The 21,517-nt window shown below is 35.9% G+C and overlaps 1 pseudogene; it reads right to left on the reverse strand.

Annotated features, from left to right (window-relative positions):
* Positions 1 to 748: 748 nt before the first annotated feature.
* Positions 749 to 21,517, reverse strand: part of LOC125136761 (protein MAK16 homolog) — a 31,688-nt pseudogene continuing 10,919 nt past the window's right edge.

A 21,517-nucleotide genomic window follows, 5' to 3' on the forward strand; every position in this document is an offset into this window, starting at 1 on the left:
AAATATGAGCTCACAAAGAGAAATCAGAAAACATACAAAGTAACAAGCCATAGGGAGCCCAGAGTAAGCAGAAACAAGCAACGGGATCAGACCTGCATACAGATATTTGAATGACCAAAAACAATATTAAATGATTTTGTTTAATAGGCTTAAAGAAAAATTTAAAAATCATATTGGAGTTACTGCTGTGACACAGTGGGTTAAGGACCCAACATTGTTTCTGCAAAAGCTTGGATCATTGCTGAGGTATAGGTTCAGTCCTCTGCCTGGCACAGTGAATTATGAATCTGGTATTGCTGTAGCTGTGGCCGAAGGTAACAGCTGTGGCTCAGATTCAATCCCTGGCCTGGGAATTTCCATATGCTACAAGTGAGGCCAAAAATAAAAATAAACAAAATAAAATAAAATAAAAATCATCTTACATGTGCAGTGAATACACTGTTGCTATGAGCTAAATTATGACACTTTAAAATTCATACTTGATGCCCTAGCCTCAGTACCTCTGAATGTGACTCTATTTGGAAAAGGGCCTTGAAAGAGGTAATTAAGTTAAAATGTGGCCAATAGATTGGGTCCTGATCCAGTGGGGATGTGTCCTTATAAGGAGAGGAAATTTGGACACAAAGAGACAACAGAGATGCATGTACACAGAGAAAATACCATATGAGAACACTGCAAATAGGCAGCCGTTCACTTTTGTCCCTCTCATCCACATCATCATCTTACACAGCTCTCTTCTTCCCACATTTTATTCATCATCTTTTTCCTCAGCATCCGAAGAGTCACTCTGCCACCTCCTGTTCCAGTGGCTTGTCCAAGACATGGGTGTGAAAGCTGTGGATGTCGCCATACTGATCTTGTTTCAGTCTCTCCAGCCATTTCTTGTCCATGACATTGTCCAGCTGAGCAGCTCTTAATGCCTTTTCCTCTCTGCTTTTTTTCCCCTTCCCACTCCACCTTCTTACTCAAAGGAACAAGTTTCCTCTGTCACTTTAGTGTAAGTTTTCGAATTCGAGTTAGATACTGGGTGACCTTGGTGAACCTCTGCTAACATTTGTGTTGAGTGAAATAGGGCCAGTAAGTTAGGTTTTTATCTGTTTGCTCCAGTGCTTTTTCATAATTTTTATGAAGCCAGACCTGCTCTCAAAAGTGCCTAGGGAAAGCTGCTCCTTCTATAACTTTTATACACAAGTAGCACTGCCCTTTCTCTTTTTTGGTAGTGGTATATTGACTATTTGCCAGAGGATAGGATGACCAATTACATAGCCCAGTCAGGCTATATTTATTTTTGCAAAAACTCTGAATCTTGGTTCTTATTTTGAAGGAACAAACTTGCTTGTTTCCTAGTGTATTCCAGATAACATCATCTGACTGTATGGTGTCAGTGGTTCAGGGGACAGAGCCTGGCTAGGTCAGGGGAGCACCCATACTTCCTCTGGAGAATCACCTATATTGCATTTTTTGAAAAGTAAATCGAGCACAGACGTTAAGAAGAACATTGAAGCACCTTGGTAGGAAAACAATGTAAAATATAGTATAAAATGTCATGGGGCATTCATACTAAAAATATGCTTGTATTATGAATATAGTAAGGCTTTATTATGTCTAGTACTTGAAGACATTAGTACTTACAGACATTATTTCTCAGAGTATTATATTTCCTCATTAGATTCATCTGAAGCTCTTAGGAAACCTGAATTTTCTCTCCTTTACATTAGCAATTAAAAATATAAAATGTATTGGGTTAATAAAACATTATTTTTTAAGTATTCAATTATAAATCTGAGTACATGTATAAGAACAATGTTTCTGAATGGATACTCAGCTGGAACTAATTTACTTCTTCAAAGATCCCCTGAGATCTGAGCAATGGACTAAATCCTTTTGAACTACCTTTGAATGCTGTAATTATATTGAACTTTGTCTGAAAGTAACAAATACCTAGAAAAAAAACCCCCAAAGTTCCAGAACACACAGAGTGAGTGAATTTGTTAACTCTACACATTGAATTTGAATTCTGTCCATCCTTCCAAAATTCACAAAGTGTAGAATCTCTGATATCAAACTGGGATAACTTATAGGAACATATTAAAATTCTCTAAACAAAATTAAGTACTTGGAAACCAAACTCTGAAGTTGCTAGTGCAGATTGACCAACAAGTTCTGTAAATGAGGAATTTACAAAATACATATTCCTTTATAGGATGTGATTCCTTCTTTAGTAGAGAAGGTTACGGGGAAACCAAGAAATTTGCCAGTTTCAAAACTGATAATTTCTGTTGAGTCTTAATGTGGCAAAGATTTAAACTATAGAAGCAAGGGCCTGGGAACATTTTCTATGGAAATTGGCTTGTTATAAGTTGATCTTCTAAATGTAACCAGCTCATCACACTTACCCCTCCTTCTGTTATTTCCTTATATATCAGATACCTTTTTTGAAAAACAGTATACCAACTACATTAAAAATGACTTTATAAATAAAAAATAAAATAATCTATAATATTATTATTCAATAAGATTATTTTTATTTGTTTATAGTTTTTCTTATATCAGTGGGAAAATATACTTTAGTCAGTATTACTGAAAATATGATTTTATGTGCTAAAAGTTATAATGCTATAGACTTTCACGTAATTCCTAGTAATGTTTGTTGCCACATCTTATTTTTTCACATATTATTGTATTATGACATATTTTGGTATGTATACATAAGATACAATAATGTATAACAATGAAAAAATAATTATAAAAGAAAAGTATTCCCTCATTTTTAGATATTTAACATGTAATTATTTGTTTTTCTAGTTTAGGTTCTGGCATAGTAAATATATTTTTTGAAAAAATATTTTCTTCTATCACATTTTTCCCTTGGGATTTTTAGTGTAAATATCACTTTTGGGGTACTTTGTATTTTTTTTTTCTCCAAAGAAATACGCCAAAATTATAAACTTCTGGAAAAATCAAACAACATCTGTCATTAATTGAGCACATTATAATGTGCCCCCCACTGTGCAAGGGTCAATATTCACCAATTCAGATGAGGTTCTTGCTCTTATGGTGTTTACATTCCAGTGTTGGAGACAGACCATAAACTATAAGTTTAAAAAATGGTTACCATTTTTTTCCAGATAAGCAAAAGACCTATGAAGGCAATTAAATAAACTAATGAAACAAAATATGTTTGAAAGTGGGTAAGAACAGCAAATTTAGTTGGAGAAGGCTATGGAGGGACTTTCTGAGTGAGATGTGAATAACGGGGAGGAGACAGCAGGTCCCAGGAAGAACATTCCAAGGAGAGAGAAGAGTGAGAACAAAGGCACCCCAGAGACAGATCTCTCTCATTCGAGGAATAGAAAGACCAGGGGTGGTGAAATCAGGTAAGGGATTAGAGATATCATAAAGGGCCAGAACATGGAAGGCATTGCTAGTCATGTAGTTGTCATTAGAGGATTTAACAGGGAAGTGACATGACCATAATTTATATTCTATAAAGTTCATTCTGGCTATTGTGTGGGCAATGGGTATTTGCAGATATGAAAAAACAAACAAATAAACAAACAAAAACAACCAAGAAGCCCAGATCAGAGTCATCAAAGTATTCATGTGAGAGAGAAGGGTGACTTGAACTGGGACATGGAGAGCAGAGAGAGAGAGAAGTGAGTAGAGTGGGGTTACACTTGCAGATAAAGTCGACTGGGCCCAGTGATAAACTAGAGTCAATGTATGAAAGAGAAAATGCTAAAGTAATAGGAATCCACTTGGTCACTCTCAAGAACTCAAAGGTATTTCACCAATCAGTAAGAAATTGTATTAATTAAAAGAGAAAGAAAGAAAAAGCCCAAAACTCCAAAGTAAAGATTATCCATATTCTGTACTTATTTTAAAAGCTAAAGAAAGAAGCAAAACATGTATTTTTCAAAATCATCTACTGCCTTGAAGCAGCAGTAAAGAACAACTTTATTCTGCAGTACGATATAAAGGGACATTGAAACCTGACTAAATCCTCTTTAGTATCAATTAAAGACTTATTGATTGTGATTCAGACTCACCCAAGGTGATAGAGCAATGCCTCTCAATACCTCTTCTACCCTCTGTCAACAATTTGAAATGTTGTCAGCCAGTTAGAAAGGTAAGAGTTTAGAACTTTTATTAGGCTCCCTCAGGAAAAGATATACTTAACACTGTGTGTGTGTGTACAAGCACATGTGCACATGTGTTTGCATAAACATATGCATAGGTATATGTATATACATAACGTGAACCTTTTCAACTGTAATTGCTATTTAAAGTTCACTCCATCACTTGGAGATTAAGTGTTACGGAGAATGGAGCTATGACTGTAAGAAATGAGAATTTACTGTTAAACATTTCCAGAGGAAATTCATTAAAATGGGTTGTTTAATTACATTGAGTTTATTATCTAGGAGCTTTAGTGCCCAATAGCTATTGTCCATCAAGCCAAACTAGGTTCTAAAGAAGAAATGCAAGAGATGAGGTCATGGAAATACAGATATTCTTTATTAGCTTAGTGGATTTTGTCTAAAAAGTGCAGCTTCATCTTTTATTGAACTAAACTAGGTTATTTTTTAAAATTTATTTATTTTTTTAATTTTTTATTACTCAAATGAATTTATCACATCTGTGGTTGTATAATGATCATAACAATCTGATTTCACAGGATTTCCATCCCACAGCCCAAGCACATCCCCCCACCACCCAAACTGTCTCCTCCGGAGACCATAAGTTTTTCAATGTCTGTGAGTCAGCATCTGTTCTGAAAAGTTCAGTTTGTCTTTTTTTCAGATTTCACATGTCAGTGAAAGCATTTGATGTCGGTGTCTCATTGTATGGCTGACCTCACTTAGCATGGTAATTTCTAGGTCCATCTATGTTGCTAAAAATGCTGGTATTTCGTTTAAACCAGGTTATTTGATAATATAAAGGATCTTCTTCTTTCATTATGGATATGTCTATATACTATGTGAAAAGCAGTCTTAGTATTTTTCTCTAAAGCCTGTACTCTAATCTTGGACCTTTGCCTCTAGTTTGCCTGTCTACACTGAAGAAATTACTCATACTTCTCCTATACTGATAACTGATAACATTATTAAAGCATGCGCTATCAGAGAGATTCAGGTGTCTTTTTTTCTCTTTCAGAAGAAAATAAATAGTAGAAACCACTGCAGTTATCTTACTTCATTAACATCAGTGTTAGAGCAATGAGCAGGCTAATGGCAAAAAAAAAAAACAACCAAACTTTCTTTATTATCAAGAGGAGAATCCAAATCTTTATAACATCATAAATCAATAATTGAAACTACTCATTTCCAAATATGTTATACCTAAAACACAGGCCTTTTATTTATAAAGATCATCTCCTTTGTCAAAAAATGTGATGCTGTTTTATCTGCCCACCCTTCCCCTGGAAGGAACAATAATTTGATGCTTATGTTACTGTTCAAATTACTTACTCAGTTTTTATGGAATGCTTTGATGTTCCAAATAAAGCTCATCATTCTGTAGATCAAAGAGGACGATGCCTTTCACCCAAGAAGTACAATGCACCAATTAGCATTTCATCTATGAGGAATTAAATATATATGTTTTTTTCCTTCAGTAAGTCTGTTGGTGCCTATGATGTACCCAGAATATGTGAAGGGCTAAGTAGGCATGTTTCTTGTGACAGGTGAATAGACCTGAGAAAGGTAAAATGTGCTGAGAACAAAAGTGCTAAAATTTTATCATTATAATAAAAATGCTTTGTATTGTGAATAATACTAGTAGCTATTATTAAACAGCTGTTTTATTCCATAGTTTCTTCATCTTGAAAATATAGACCAAGTTAAGATGTTAAAATGGTTAAGCAAATTATAGAGGGAGCTCTTCTGTTTCTTCCATAACTGGAACTGGAAATCTAAGTCTAAAAGATTAGATTCCAGCTTGGAAAAGGAGCACAGCTGCTATTCATGACTTGAATTTGTCTAAAAAGAATGCCAGCAGGATGCTCTGAAGTGCTTCAGCAACATTTCCTAAGTAGGAAGATTCTGGCTGTGTTTGCTTGCAGGAACTGTATGCACAATCCACAAAGCTGAGTTTCCCTCCCCAGACACTTGGAGTCAGCTGAAGCCTCCCACTGTCTTTGACTGAGTTCTGATGGAAATTTCCTTCTCGTGGATTTATGATCTGCCTTGTTGTTCAAGTCATGATCTGAGTCTTAACCTCAGTTCTACTGTCCACTGGGGAACGTCATCCCTTTGGGATACTACAAGAATGTCTAATACTTACTATGGCCCATGTTCTCCCATGTTGTCTTTAAAAGGTGCTACACTGCTTCCCCCCCGCCCAAACCACCACTACCCAAATAATTGTCACATGGCACACACCCCTAGTTCCTTTCTTGGATCTATCACACCCTTTAATGCTACGTGAAAATGTCTTCTGGACTCATGAAAACTTATTTGTTGTGTGACATAGATCTCAAAAGGATTTTAGTTTGATTCCTTCATACTTTAAAAAGAGGAAGAGGACTTAGGTGAAATTTCTGTGATCATATTTTAGAGTGGCAGTATATTAGTTAACTATTGCTACAAAACAAATGACTGCAGCACTCAGTTGCTTAAAATAATAAATACTTATTGTGTCACATTTTCTATGCATCAGAAATTCCACGGTTGATTTGTTGGATGATTTTGGCTCAGGTTCTCTCATAATGTTGCAGAAAACTTCTTGGGCTAGGCTGCTGTTGTCTGAAGGCTTGACTGAGACTTCATGATTTGATTTCAAAATGGTCCAGTGGTTGGCAAGAAGCCGCAGTTCCTTGCTGGCTGTTGGCAAGAAGGCTCAGTTCTTTATCATATGGCTCTCTCCTTAAGGCTGCTGGAGGGTCCTCACGACCAGATCACCCAGAGCAAGTGATCTAAGAAAGAGAACAGGAAAAGGCAATGTCTTCATGATCTCATATCAGAGGTCTTACACACAGTCACCTCTGCCATGTTCTCTCGTCATTAGAAAGAAGTCATCAAGGTAAAGGGCATCAGGCTGCACTTTTAGAAGAGAGGTGTGTTAAATAATGTGTGGACCTATTTCAAAAGCTCTACATGATAGGAAGAACTAGTTCTCCTTCGGAACTGGCTGTGTAATATGCTTGCAACCTAGAGGAGCTCCTTCTCTTTCTACGTATTCAAAGTGGAATGTTTACACATCATGACAGAAAATTTAAATGCATGAGGTTTATAAATATTTGAATTTAATAGAATCAGTGCACAAGATTCTATACAGAAATAGTCAAGCACATTATAGTTTATTGTGTACTCTTTCCAACACCAATGATATGTAGTTCAAAAGGCACTTAACTTAGTGTCAAAGGCAGAAATTTAGATACATGCAGTCTTTTTCATAGTTGGGAGACCTTAGGCAAGTTACATAATCACTTTGCATGTCAGTTGCTTCATTTACTTAAATGAATTCTCACAATAACTCCGTGAGGTGTGTATTATTAGCCCCATTTTATAGAGGACAATATTGAAGCTCAGCAGTATTGCAGCTAGAAAGTGGCAGAGTCAATATTATGACGCCAGTTTTGTTGATTGATGCCCACACAGCTTTGCTCTCTTCTGTATCTTCTGGGGAAGAGAGAAAATATGTATAAATTAGTCAATGATGTTGGAGGTATGAAAGGGTTTAGTATTTTATTTTTAATAAAGTTAGCATCCATACAAAAAACAGTCTCATAAATTCAAGTAATTCCTATTGAAAAACAGTAATTATATGCTTATATTAATCAACAGAATTTTAAATATCAGCAATTCCTAAAGTTATTATTCTTTTTTTGTCTTTTGTCTTTTTGTTGTTGCTATTTCTTGGGCCGCTCCCGCGGCATATGGAGATTCCCAGGCTAGGGGTCCAGTCGGAGCTGTAGCCACTGGCCTACGCCAGAGACACAGCAACGCGGGATCCGAGCCGCGTCTGCAACCTACACCACAGCTCACGGCAACGCCGGATCGTTAACCCACTGAGCAAGGGCAGGGACCGAAGCGGCAACCTCATGGTTCCTAGTCTGATTCGTTAACCACTGCGCCACGACGGGAACTCCCTAAAGTTGTTCTTTAACTTAAAACTGAGTTAGGGTAAGCAATCAAATAGACTATTTTCTGACCCATTGTATCACCTTGCTCTGCAATTTCTTATCAATGGCTGAAGTAGTATTGAGAGTACTGATTTATGGCTTAATTCTAGTGACACTCCCCAAGCAAATGTCAGATCAGTGGTGCTCTTGGATAGTTTAGGTATTCCTTCTTTCTTCAAAATCCCAGGCTCATGAACCATCTTGATTATGCTATAGATAGAAAAGGGGATATAGGAAAGGTCACCTTTATATATAGATTCCTACATTTGTTCATTGTAGACTGCTCTAGATCAGGTGTTGAATATTATAGTTGAATTGCCTTAAATGAAGCTATTCAAATCAAGACATATTCTAAAAGCTTAGATGGATGCTTGATAATTTAAAAAATATTAATTCTGCTTTGAACACTGTAGGTTTATGGAAAAAAAAGTTGAATTTATTGAATATTTAAGCTACTAAATTTTCTTAAACTCCTATGCATCCAGATTGGAAGTGTCAGTTGTAGAATTAAATGCTATTCCTAGAAGGGGCATTGACCAGATAAAGCACAAAGATGGATGCCGTTACCATGGATGCTGGCCTGTTTCCTACAGGCTGCATCTAGCTTCTGTTGGAGTTTAGCAAGTTACAAAACTATTGAGTATGTAATCTGACGGTAATTTATCACATGATAACATACTGAGGCTGAAAAAGTGATCAATTTTTAAGTTCTCTGTTAATATGTAAGAAGGAAGTTGTACACTGGGTAAGTATGAATCAAAAGGTAATAAATGTCCCAGAAGATTTTAACAAATGTAAATTGCTGTATAAATATTAAATAAATTACACAATATTTTTAGGCTCTGAAACATCGAATCACTTTGCAAAGGACTAAATGTCAAATAAATAATGCATGTTTATACATATTTCTTCTATGGGCCATTATTACAACTCTGGCAACACTGTTTGCTTTAAAATTTTTATATCCAGCATATATTCAATTTTGGCACTTAACACATATGGCCTGATTTTGTTTCAAGGGCTAACCTTCATTTCTCCAGGGAACAACTTGAAGCTTGAAGCTTGTAAAAATTGGTCACCTTCCCTGTGCGGAGGTTGCTAAAAGAAGTTGAGGAATGGGGAAGACTGTATTAGAGGATAAGGGTCTTGGGAAAATAGCTCCCCTTAAAAATTGTGTGTAGAAGGAATTTTGTTGAAGTGAATCTCAAAGGCAGCTCCTTTGATGGAGTTCCCTTGTGTCTCAGTGGATTAAGTATCTGGCATTGTCACTGTAGCAGGCCAATTGCTGATGTAGTGTGGGTTTGAACCCTAGCCCAGGAACTTCCACATGCCACAGATGTGGCCAAAAAAAAAAAAAAAGGTAGCCTTCAAAATTAAAAAGTCATATATTGACAGTCTATGCTCTGAGGGAGATATGTGGAAGCTAAAAGACTGTCTGGGTGAGACTGATAACAATACAAGGATTATACCAGTAATAGTTATTATTATTATTGTCACTGATTTTTTTTTTTGTGTACTTAGATTGTGGCAGGTCCTTAGAATAAATTATTTCATTTTTAAACCTCACCTCTAGTGAGGTAGATTTCTACCCTCCTGTTTATGGATGAGGAGTTTGTCACTCAGGGCAGTGACACTGTGAGATCACTGACTGACTACAATTACATAGCAATTGAATACCAGTGGCTTTACGTAAACCCAGGATAGTCCTATACTAAAGACAGCACACAGACATACCACCCTCTCGCTGTCTGCATCTGTGCCATGCCCTTTGAGACAGCCTGAATCCTTTTCAGTATCAGGTCTTGAATGTCTTCCCCTAGTGCACCCACTGGAACACACAAGAAGGTAATCTCACCTGCAGAGTCCCTGATGGGCCCAGCATGGCTATTGGTCATTCAGATATGTTGGGATTCCGTTTTCTCTAGCAACATAGTGTTCGCTCAGCCAGAAAGTGTTACAAGGCTGGGATTGAGTGGAGTGTTTGTTTCAGTTGCTTCTTGGTAAACAACCAGGATATGTCTCTGCTAGTGTTTAGAATGAACAGACCTCAGAGAGCAGGGGGCTTCAGAATGAGAAAGGTCTTGAGAGAAAGAATGACATATTATCAGGAATGTGATTTTCAGTAGGCAAGAGGAAAGAGTTCAGATTGGAAGGTAAAATGAATTTCATGAGGGGGGATTGTCTGCACATTTTTAAAATTTGTCAAAGGAAATCATTCAGGATGTTCATGGGGATGCACTGCATTTCTGGCCGGGATCTGTGCTAGAATTCCAGAGCATTATCTCAGCACCTAAAAGGACTAGCAAAGGGAGACAGGTCAGAGGAGGAAACTAAGTCAAAGACTGCTTTATTATTAAAGCTTTGGTCCACAGAGGAAATTTCTTATGAGGAGAAATTATGGGAAGAATTCAGTAAGGAATAATTGAAGAGGTCAATTTCTAGATTTAGAGTATAGAGTCAGAAAAATTGACTTGATCCCAGCTATCCATCTACTGCCTCTGGCTGACTTTTATAGAATTGACAAGGGGAAGCTCTTCATCCACAGCTGGAGACTAGAAGGGAACCAAGTGATTTAGCTTTAGTGTTACAGGCATCAGAGCAAGGCAGTTATGCCATTAAACTTCGTATGATAAATGAACTCAATTTCTTGTTTTGGCATTCAATAATCTGCAGATGCAAGCTCTTTGTCAATAATATATCTGAAATTTATGAACATTGTTTACAATTTTTATTCCTAAGTGGTAAATGTTTAGATATCTTTTTTTTTTGTCTTTTTTGCTATTTCTTGGGCCGCTCCCGCGGCATATGGAGATTCCCAGGCTAGGGGTCCAGTCGGAGCTGTAGCCACTGGCCTACGCCAGAGACACAGCAACGCGGGATCCAAGCCGCGTCTGCAACCTACACCACAGCTCACTGTAACGCCGGATAGTTAACCCACTGAGCAAGGGGAGGGATCGAACCTGCAACCTCATGGTTCCTAGTCGGATTCGTTAACCACTGCGCCATGACGGGAACTCCTAGATATCTAAATTTAAAAACCTATTTGTAAATTTCACATGTAAAATCTAAAATAAAATGATTATTTCTATCACATATCCTTTATTGTCAGGTTTTTGTCTTTGATTTTAAACCATAATGTGTCTGTTTGTTTTGTCTTTGCCTACTATATCCCCATAATTACATAATTAATGGGAATTAGTAAAAGCTGATACGTGAATGTTAATAAAGTGACAATAACTGTCGTTTGAGGATTTGATGAGACTGAGTGTGATGAAAAGTACCTCGTATGAATTACCCTTCTTTAGTCCCACAACCACCTATCTGGATAGTTGGCTTTCTTAGTCCCTAGAGAGATTCAGTTAACTTGTTGTCTTTGGTTATAAGTAAGAAGAAAGCATACTGAGGTGCAGACTGAGGCTTTCTAACACAAAAAGGTCATTCTTAACTGCTTGCAATATTATAAAATGTAAATACACACCCTACCAATGTAAAGTTCCTCACTGCCTTCCATTTCATTATGATTGCAAACGTCAAATTTTCCCAGCAGAGAGAGGGAAGATCGTTTGATTGCCAAGCTGTCTTGTCCTACGTACTCGTTAAGAGAGTCTAAAGTATAGCTAAAATATTCCCATTGTCTCAAGGAAAAAAGAGATAATTCATGGGTTTCAAATTCACTATTTTTTATTTTGACATTTGGGATAAAAGTGTCTTACATTTTTACAATTTCAATTTGTTTGTTCTTTTTTTACTTTTAAAAAACATACCAGAAATATTCGAAGATTTGAAAAATTTACTACAAGGTAGCTACAAGGAAGAACAAGATAGCTGAAAAATTTTCTCTATCTAGAGAAGGAAATCTTAGAATGTCAGCCTAAAAAGAAAGTAACTAAACAGGAAGATAAGCCTACCATATATATATAGTCCTATTTTTTCCCAAGTTTTCCCTCAAAAAGAGAATGAGAACATCATTAAATTCATCTGAGGTTCTTTGGGGTTCTCTTTCCTATCCTTACCTAAAGATTTACATCTCCATATTAGTTTACTATTAACCGTTGCTGCTGTAATAACTTACTACCAATAAAGTGACACTAAACAATTATGCATTTATCCTCCCATAGTTCTGGCTTGCAGAAGTTCATCAACTTCAAGGGCATTGGCAGTTCTAGTTCCCCCTGGAGCCTCTAGGAGAAAATACATCCCTTGCCCTTTCTAGCTGCCTACAGCTCTTAGCTTGTGTCTTTCCCCTACGTCACTCCAACCTCTTGCTTCCCTTCCTTTTGTCACATCTTCTACTACTACTCTTATCCCCCTGCCTCTTTTAAGAGACCTCACAATTGCTTTGAATCTACCATAAGATAATCTCTCATCTCAAGATCCATAAATTAATTTCTGTAAAGTTTCTTTGCAATAACATATTCACAGGTTCTGGGGATTAGGATGTGTTCATCTTGCAGTGGGATGGGGAAGTGAGCATTATTCAGCCTATCCTAATCTTCTGTGAACTTGATACTCAATCTTATTCTAGCTATGCTTCATGAATTTCACAAGTATTGATGTTTAAAGTTTGTTCATTTTCCTACTGTAGTCCCCTTTGGACCTCCAGATACAACACTGCTGTGAATGAGTGATAGGAATTGTTGTGACAAGAATCCTTTGGTAAAAGGTCAACACTAATTCTATAAACCAATGTGTTATCTCAGTTCTTTTTTAACAATCAAAATATGCCCATAAAATAAGACATAGGCCTGCATGCATTCTCTCATTAGAAGTTGATTGTTTCTGTAGCTTGCTAACTCCTCTACATTTTCCAAATTCATACAAACATGTATGCTAACTAAACCAGGTAGCAAATAAGTAGATAAAAGTGAGAATTAACCTTAATTAAAAACCTAAGGACAGACATTGAATTCTGTAACCAAATATTTTTGCATGCATATATGTCATGTACTGATTTTATTTCTAAAGAGGCATCAGTGCCATTTGTTTTTCACTGTTTTCTATGCTTTTCATTTACCGTATTTATATATATATATATAGCCTGTGAGAAGTATTTTGTGTATTGGTTGTTTAAAACATATTTTAACACAGGAAACATTTGTTGATTACTTGTAGAGCTATGCTTTCTTGAAACAGTATGAAATAATATATATCTGAGTACATTCTGAGGGAATTTGTTACAGACTGCCTGTATGCATAAGGCTGTACAAAAGACATTGGGAGAAGAGAGTCTTCAAAAATAAGTGGAAGCTTGTCACATACACCCCTAAAACTAAGTGCCTCAAGGTACTTATACCAGATCATGAATCGTGAGTGAAAAAATAAGAAATTGGGGGGAGGAGATAAGAGGATGGAGCAAAATTGGGATTGGACAACTCTGTTCTGAAGTAGATCATTGCAATAACATTAAAACTTTTAAAGCTCACCTCTAAGCACATATTAACAATAGAGATTGCTCCTCCCCTCGGGACACCATTGTTGAATAGCAGGAAAGTCAAAAGAGTCCTTAAACTTCATCCAACAAGCATTATTTGATGGTTGGCTATCCTTTGCCTAAAAAGTTATCATTCAGTGTGAATTATTTTCAATGCACTAAAAGCCAAAGGAGGAATAAACGCAGAGTGGTAAACCGTGTTTTATCAAAAAAATGAGTCATAGTTTTAAGTCAAAGAAAGGAATATCAAAATTCAGATAAAGTCATCACTGATACTGTATTGGGGATAGTTTTTCCTATTAAAGAAGTTCACACAATTCTCAAGTTTAAGAGTCAGGAATCTATACAGGAAGAAGAGCAGAAAGAGGTAGGGATGATGGGAAGTCCTGTAACCCCAATTGACTGGGAGAACTAAATTCCATCACTTCTATCCTCTGTTTTAAACTAATATGTATTGCCATCACTATGTAAGCTAAGCAATACCACATGTCAATCTGTAACAAACACCACAATATGATGTCTGTATTGTCCAATCTAGCCGTGCTTTAGTCCATTATCTTGCTACATTGAGACATGAGCTACTTGAAATGGGTAACCACTGCAATTCTAACACAACTCATAAGGAAAGCTCCTCTTAAGAAACCCTTTCCCAACAAAGGTTTATTTTTTGCTTGAGTTGACTGCCTACATGTAAGCTGACTAAACAATTTGGGTCTTCCAGGAAATTTGTAATTTCCTGCAAGATTTTATTCAACAATTCACAAGATTAATGTCCTGAATTTACATGCTAGGCTCTACCAAGTTGAATACACCATTTTCCTTACATGATAAGCCTGTATTCTTGTTGGCAGAATAAATTTTGGGGGGAGGGGAAAAATAATTTTTTTTTTTTTTGGCTGTGTTAGCAGCATGCGCGAGTTCCTGGGCCAACGGGGATCTGACCTGCACCACATTAAGGTCCGAACAACAGCAGTGACAACACTGGATCTTTAACCCACTGAGCCACTAGGGATCTCCGGAGTAAATATTTTTAAAAATATTGATTTGCTAATTGTGTAATTAGCAATGGTTTAATTTTTTAAAATTGCAAACCTCTTATAAATATTTCACATAGAATAAATTTTGTTCAAACAACCATATGCCCCAATTTTTGTTAAAAAAAAATAACTTTACTATACTACCCTTAAAATGAGTACTTACATTTTGGGAGATATAATCAGTGCACGTAGTGTTTTTTCTTCATTCCCCAACATAAATTTGTTTTTTTTTTCTTCAAACCAATGTGACTGACTTTTGAATACTCCCATGGTCCCTCTAGTGTCATTAACACCTTTCCTAGTTCCAGATTCTAATCAAATAGAGGGAATAATAATAAAAAAAAATGAAGCCCAAATTATACAGTGGACTTTGGAAAAGGATATGTAATAATTGAATTACAGATAACTGTCCAAAAAAAAAATCTGATGTTTCATTCTGTCTGAGTTGATTCAGCTTCAAAGCCTGGAAAGTAACCAAATTTTGGTCCAGTCCAAATAAAGTTTTGCCAGACTCTTACCAGTTTGGAAAGCCAGGCTTCCACATTTGTTTTTCTTGGGTCTTGTATAAATGTTTTCAAATTATGTTATTACTCATTGCTAATGAGCTAATTTTTCGTTAGTATAGCTCCCCTTTCTTAATCTAACACTTATTCAGATATTATCCTCCTGGAGTTTGTTTTCCAATGGCAGTTACTAACACTTCAGGAAATGAAATAGATCCCAGTTTAATATTTTAATAGGTTTACATGTACAGCCTTTTAACTTCTGGGTTCTTGACTACTTCTAGGGGATTTAGCAGAAAGTTGGGAGTTGACCACTACAGTCATTTTCATGTCTGAGACATAAAGAGACTCTTTTGGAAATGGCTTAAGATTTTGTTGAGATTTTGGCAGAAGGTGATTCATGGAATCATATATGACTTCAGTAGTTCCTTCCCAAATTATAAGAACATTTCTCCCTTCATCACAGTCTCTTACCTTAAATTCAACTTGATTTTTCGTGTTATTTGTTTTGCCTCTTTCTCTCTTTATCTCTCTCTCTCTTCCCCCCTTTATCTCTCTCTCTCTTCCCCCCTCTCTTTCTATCTCTATCAGAAACATAATGAGTATTTTAGATGAGTTATTTTACAGATTTTGAGACAGCTACAGAGTTTTAACCAATTGCCTTTAAAACAGTTTCTTATGAAAGAATATTGAAAACATGTATTTCTTGAAGTGAAAATTTTCAATTACCCCCAGCTTTCACTTGAATTGTGATGATACCTGAATGTTACAGAAATATTCAGTTCACCAACCAACATTATGAAAGTCTTTTAAACTCCTAAAGAAATCATAAAACTCTGTAGATTAAAAATACAATGTAAGTGTAAAGTATCCAAAATTAATTCAAAAATGTATTCTCTATTTTGGGGGCCTGCTATATAATAGTATCTGATCAACAATTGCTTTATGAAAGGAGAATGAATGAGAGAACCATTGAATACAAAAACTAAAGATGTTGGTATTAACTACCACTCACATTGAGAATGTGAAAGCATCTTCTCTCCTTTTGCCTGCATACACCCACTTTTCTGCTTAAAAAGAACCTGTACCCATTAGATCATTTCTCTCCATGTCTGCAAAGAGGAAGAGGACAAGGTTTTCAAGAGAGATTACTGCTATTACTTGTTCTGCCATATGGAAAATAGAGTCTTCTGTGATAGTCACCTTCACTCCATCAAATTCGTAGCTTTGTTTTCCTTTAAATACTTGATGGAGTAGGGATATAGAGGAGCTTCACACTTGGGGAAGAGTAGACCAGTGAGTGGTTTCTCACAACATGTAGCAGACAGAGCCTCTCTCTCATTCCTTCAGGATATCTGTTCCTTAGTAAAATGTTTCTCAGCATAGGAGACGGAGATAACAGGAAAAAAAAAGAAAAAGAAAAAGAAAGTTCTACTCACAGACGTGGTTGAAAGGAGGTAGACAGGAAAAGAGGATTCTATGGGATTGGCCATGACTCAAGTTTGTTAGTTAAAGGAAGTGAAATATACAATATAACCAGGAAAACAAGAGAACAATGTTTCCGGTGCTAAAAATGCTGCCCCACAAAGGCCAGATAGGGCCCGGGATTCATTTCTATCATATGGGCTACTATGTTTTGTTGTCAGAAATATTCTTCTTTTATTTATTTATCATAATTGTCATTATCATTGTCCTAGGAGCTATAATTTATTAAACTTCTATAGGATGGGCACTGTACTTGATTAATTTAATATATTCTTACATCCCATCTTCAAAATAACTCTCTACAGTATAATATTATCCAAACACTGCACTTACATATACAAAGAATATAATGTATACATATGTATTTTAAAAATGACTTGTTTATGTAAGTACTGCCCAAATTTCATCCTAGGTCTATTCAAATCTATCCAAGTCTTGTCTCTACTAACAAAAAAATTGAGAGTAAACTGAATCTTCCATTGGAACCTTATGTTATATCAATAATTCCAAGTTATATTTCCTTAAAACTTTTTTTCCAAAATACTATCTGTAATGAAAACAAAAAAGACACAAAAATGATTATTCAGGCAAATAAGCGTAGAAAAAACCTGAATAAAAATACTTCTTTTGAAGATTTATAATGAATATTTATATATTAATGGTCATGAGAACTTTTTCAGTAAGCAAATTAGTTTCACATTCTTCAATCCCTTTGTTGTGGTTATATGGTCTTCCAACCTCTTGTGCCAAGTTTGGTAGTGAGCAAACTTTTTAAGTCGACTTCAGTGTCTTTGTTAAGATTATATAGCCTCTAAACCTCTTGTGTCAGGTAACATCACAGAGAAACTTCTTGGGAAACCCTTTAGGAATTTTACAGTAGTACCTAGCACAGTTCTCAGACAGAGTAGTTTTCAAAACAGTTTTTGACTCAGTGAATGAATGAATGGATGTGAGTTCAGTTTTAGGAAATAATGGAAAAGAAATATCTTTCCATGAGAGAGCAAAAATAAGTGTCTCTCTTTTTCTCGTGCTTATGTTCTCCTCTCATATTTTTACAGCTCCCCTCTGATTTGGTCCTTTTATACAAATTTGTTGTTGACCTGTTAACTGTCCAAGCCACACTTTTCGATCCTCGTTGTTACTGCTATAAGAATGGACTCCACACCGAGATTTTAACTTGACACTCAGTAGAATAGGTAATGAAGAAGAGGTAAAGCCTAATAATAAATTTGAGGTTATTCTAGCAAAATAAATCAAATGAGTATAGAGTAGCCTCCTTTCCTTGATGTGCCATATGGAGGGGAGAACCTCACTGTCACCTAAGTGCATTGTCAGGGCACAGGAGCTGGCTCTGGGCCATTCCACAATAAACTACTTACAAATGGTGTAATTAAAATTCATGAACAAAATGTTTCACTGCCTCCATATCCTGAAGCAGTCAAAACTAAAATTTACTTTCTTATCACGCCTCTAGCAAAGCTGATTTTAAGGAAACATTCCATTGAGAATTATAAAGAGTGACTATTAAAGAGATGGACTTGAGTTAATTTATGTAAGAGTCACTTTTTTCTGATTTTTTTTATTAAAATATTTATGTTGATAATGTAAATGTCTTCTATAGAAATTTATGAATTAAGACAGTCACAACTTTAAGACACACAGCTAAAAGCTATTTGTAGATCACAGACTTAGAGACTTAAATGGTGGATTTTGATTTTTTAAGTATACTTGGTTTAGGGAAAAAATTACAAAAGGTAGAATAAAGAAAAAAAGCCAATAGAAAATAGAAAACATGTCTGCATTTATTTTTTGAGGCTATCTAACAAATTGTCAAAAATTTAGTGGTTCTGGAGTTCCCTGGTGGCTTAGCAGGTTAGGGGTCCAATGTTGTCACTGTTGTGGCTTGGGTCACTCCTGTGGTATGGGTTCAATCCCTGACCCAGGTACTTCTGTATGCCACAAGTGTAGCCAAAAAAACCAAAATTTCATGTTTTAAAACCAAGGAAATTTATTCTTTCACAGTGCTGGAGGCCAGAAGTCCAATATCCAGCTGGCCCATGCTCCTAGCAGGGCCTCTAGGAGAGAATCTGTCCCTTGCTTCTCTTAGCTTCTGGTGGCCACCAACAACCTTCAGTGTGATGGTTAATTTTATGTCATCTTGCCTGGGCTATGATGCTCAGATGTGGTTAAACATTATTCTGGATGTTTCAGTGAGTGTGTTTTTTGGACGAGATTTACACTTAAATCAATAGACTTTGAGTAAAGCAATCTTGCTCTCCATAAGGTGAAAGGGCCTCATCCAGTCAAGTTGAAGGCTTTAATAGAACCTCCCTTGAGTGAGAGGAAATTCTTCCTAAGGACTTAATGATATAGGTTCTTCCTGGTTCTCCAGTCTGCCAGCTTCCCCATAAGGTTTTGGATGTGCCAAAATTCCACAATCACAAGAGCCAATTCCCTCCAATAAATTTCCCTGTACACACACACACACACACACACACACACCCACACACACACACACCCACCCATTGGTTCTGCTTCTCCAGAGAACTCCAATACACTGGGCTTGTGGCTTCACCCCTACATCCCTGGCTCCATCTTCATACTTTCTCCTCTGGGTCTAGTCTCCCTCTGCCTCTCTCTTATAAAGATATTCCTGATGGCCTTTAGGGTCCACCCAGATATTCTGGGGTAACCTTTCATCTCAATAGTCTTAAATTAATTATACCTGAAAAAACCTTTGTTCTAAATAAGTCAGTATTTACAAATTCATGGGATTAGGGCTTGATATCTTTGGATGACTGCTATTCAATGTACTGCAACATTTAAGTATCCACAGCCTATTCTGTAAAAAAGTTTAAAGGCAAGGTTTAAGCTACAGACTACTGTTTGTCACCAGAGCTAACTACAGTTTTGGACTTAACTTTGTCAGATTCTTTTTATATTTTTTCCCCAGAGACTTACTGTTTCCCAGAAATGGTGTATTTTGTTGTTTTTCCTCAGAGCAAGTAAAGCAATACTAGAAGAATCATGCTTTTTGGCTTGTACCACAATATATTTCACTCAAATGGCAGGACATATTTCATTCGGATTGGGTGGGTAAACAGAGACTTGGATTCTAGGCTGATTCTCTGCTAACTAGCCATGTGTCTTTGGGTAAGTCACTTCTTGACCTCATTTTCCTTGTATCAGTTTGGTTATATAGTCTTTGTGATACTTTGTCATTTTAAAATTTTGTGGACTTGTATCTATAAACCTCTCTCTTTTATGATAATATCTCTTGATGGCAGAATAGCTGATCCAGCTGTTTCTTATTATCCATCTTACCTACAACCCAGGTTGTCTGAGTAAATTACTAGAATCGTCTAAAAATGACTCGACAATTTGACATTTTAAAGGGGGCCAAATCATTTTGAAATACAACCAACATATGTTAAGCAATGTTAACCCATTTAACATAACAATTTGTGTCAAACTGAAACAGAATATATCTTAGATCAGTATTAAAGTACCAAATCACAGACAATAAATTCTTCACATTGGATGTATCATAAATCACAAATAAAACAATCAGTGTATTAATATTATAACAAAAGTTTAGTTTCTTATTAGCCCATGTACACAAGAGTAAATTTTCAAAAGTATATACATAAATATCATGAATCTTTACAGAATTTGAAAGATAACCATATCTATTTTCTAATAATACTAGACTTCTAAAATTTCTAACAGAAATTCCTCTTTATTTTATACAAGTGTCAGTTGCAAAAGACCAGTCATTAAGTGACATTGATGATAATAATAATGATGATGAAAAAACTAGGAAGTTAACATTATTTTGTAATGATGTTAAACCTATCCAGATTTTAATAGTCTTAATGACATCTCTGAAATCATAGTGGTCCTTTGATAAAGGATAATCCCTTAGAGCTATTTTTTTCAAGTGTTTGTATTTGAGGCAACCCAATATTAATTCAGAAAAGTTGACTACTTGTAGATTTCATGAGCAGTTATTTCAAGAAGTGATTCCAAGGCCACTTAAATTAAGAACAGGATATAACTTCATCTCATTCAAATATCCTCTGAATGTTTCTTTAGTATACACTATTATTTTCATACAGGTGGTGGTTAAGTTATGAAGAATTGAGTTTAAAAATCAGTTATGAGAAAATAATTTTTTGGGAGGGAAAACATTTCAAATGTATTCCACAACTTACGCTTTTAAGTTTTTGTCTTACTTTGGATACTGATGACCTGCAAATGTGTCTGCTGTTCATGCTTCTTAAGGAATGGTAATCTCTACCAAAATACATGAAATGTGGTTGTATCATGAGGTATCTCTTTGTAGATATTTTAAATGGGTGTATTGGCAGTATAATCAAACTAGCTCATGAAGATCTAGAACATGGGAATGGCAAAAATGTGTAAGTGAAGGAAGAAGATCAAGTTGTCAAAGTAGCCTATAAAGTAAGAGAAGTCTTTTTTCTTTGACTCCACTTAGAAAGCCAGTGAAGTGTGATATTTTTAAATGGAAGTGAATTGCCTGGACTTGGCCACCAGGTGCATCACTGACTAGTGGTGTAACACTGGGCAAATTACTACACATCTCTGTGCCTCCAATCCTGAAGCTCTAAAATGGAGATAATAACTCTGTCTATTCCCACGGCTTTGGGATGAGGCTTAAGTGAGTACTAGCACTGAGTGAGTGATTAATAAATATAAGTTATTGATATTATTGATGCTTATAGAGAATTACTCTTTTCCATAAATATAAAGAAAGCATATTTCATTTTCTAAAGGTATTTCATTTTCTAAATGTGCTTACCCAGGAAGGTAAGAAAGGTGCTAGGATTTAAAACTACAGATGCCAAATTCCCAAACTTCAGCTCTATCCTGCTGATTCAAGTACAGTTGCCCATTAGTTTTCCTATCTTTATTT

This window comes from Phacochoerus africanus, chromosome 9 (genome assembly GCF_016906955.1).
Source record: "Phacochoerus africanus isolate WHEZ1 chromosome 9, ROS_Pafr_v1, whole genome shotgun sequence".
NCBI lineage: Eukaryota > Metazoa > Chordata > Mammalia > Artiodactyla > Suidae > Phacochoerus > Phacochoerus africanus.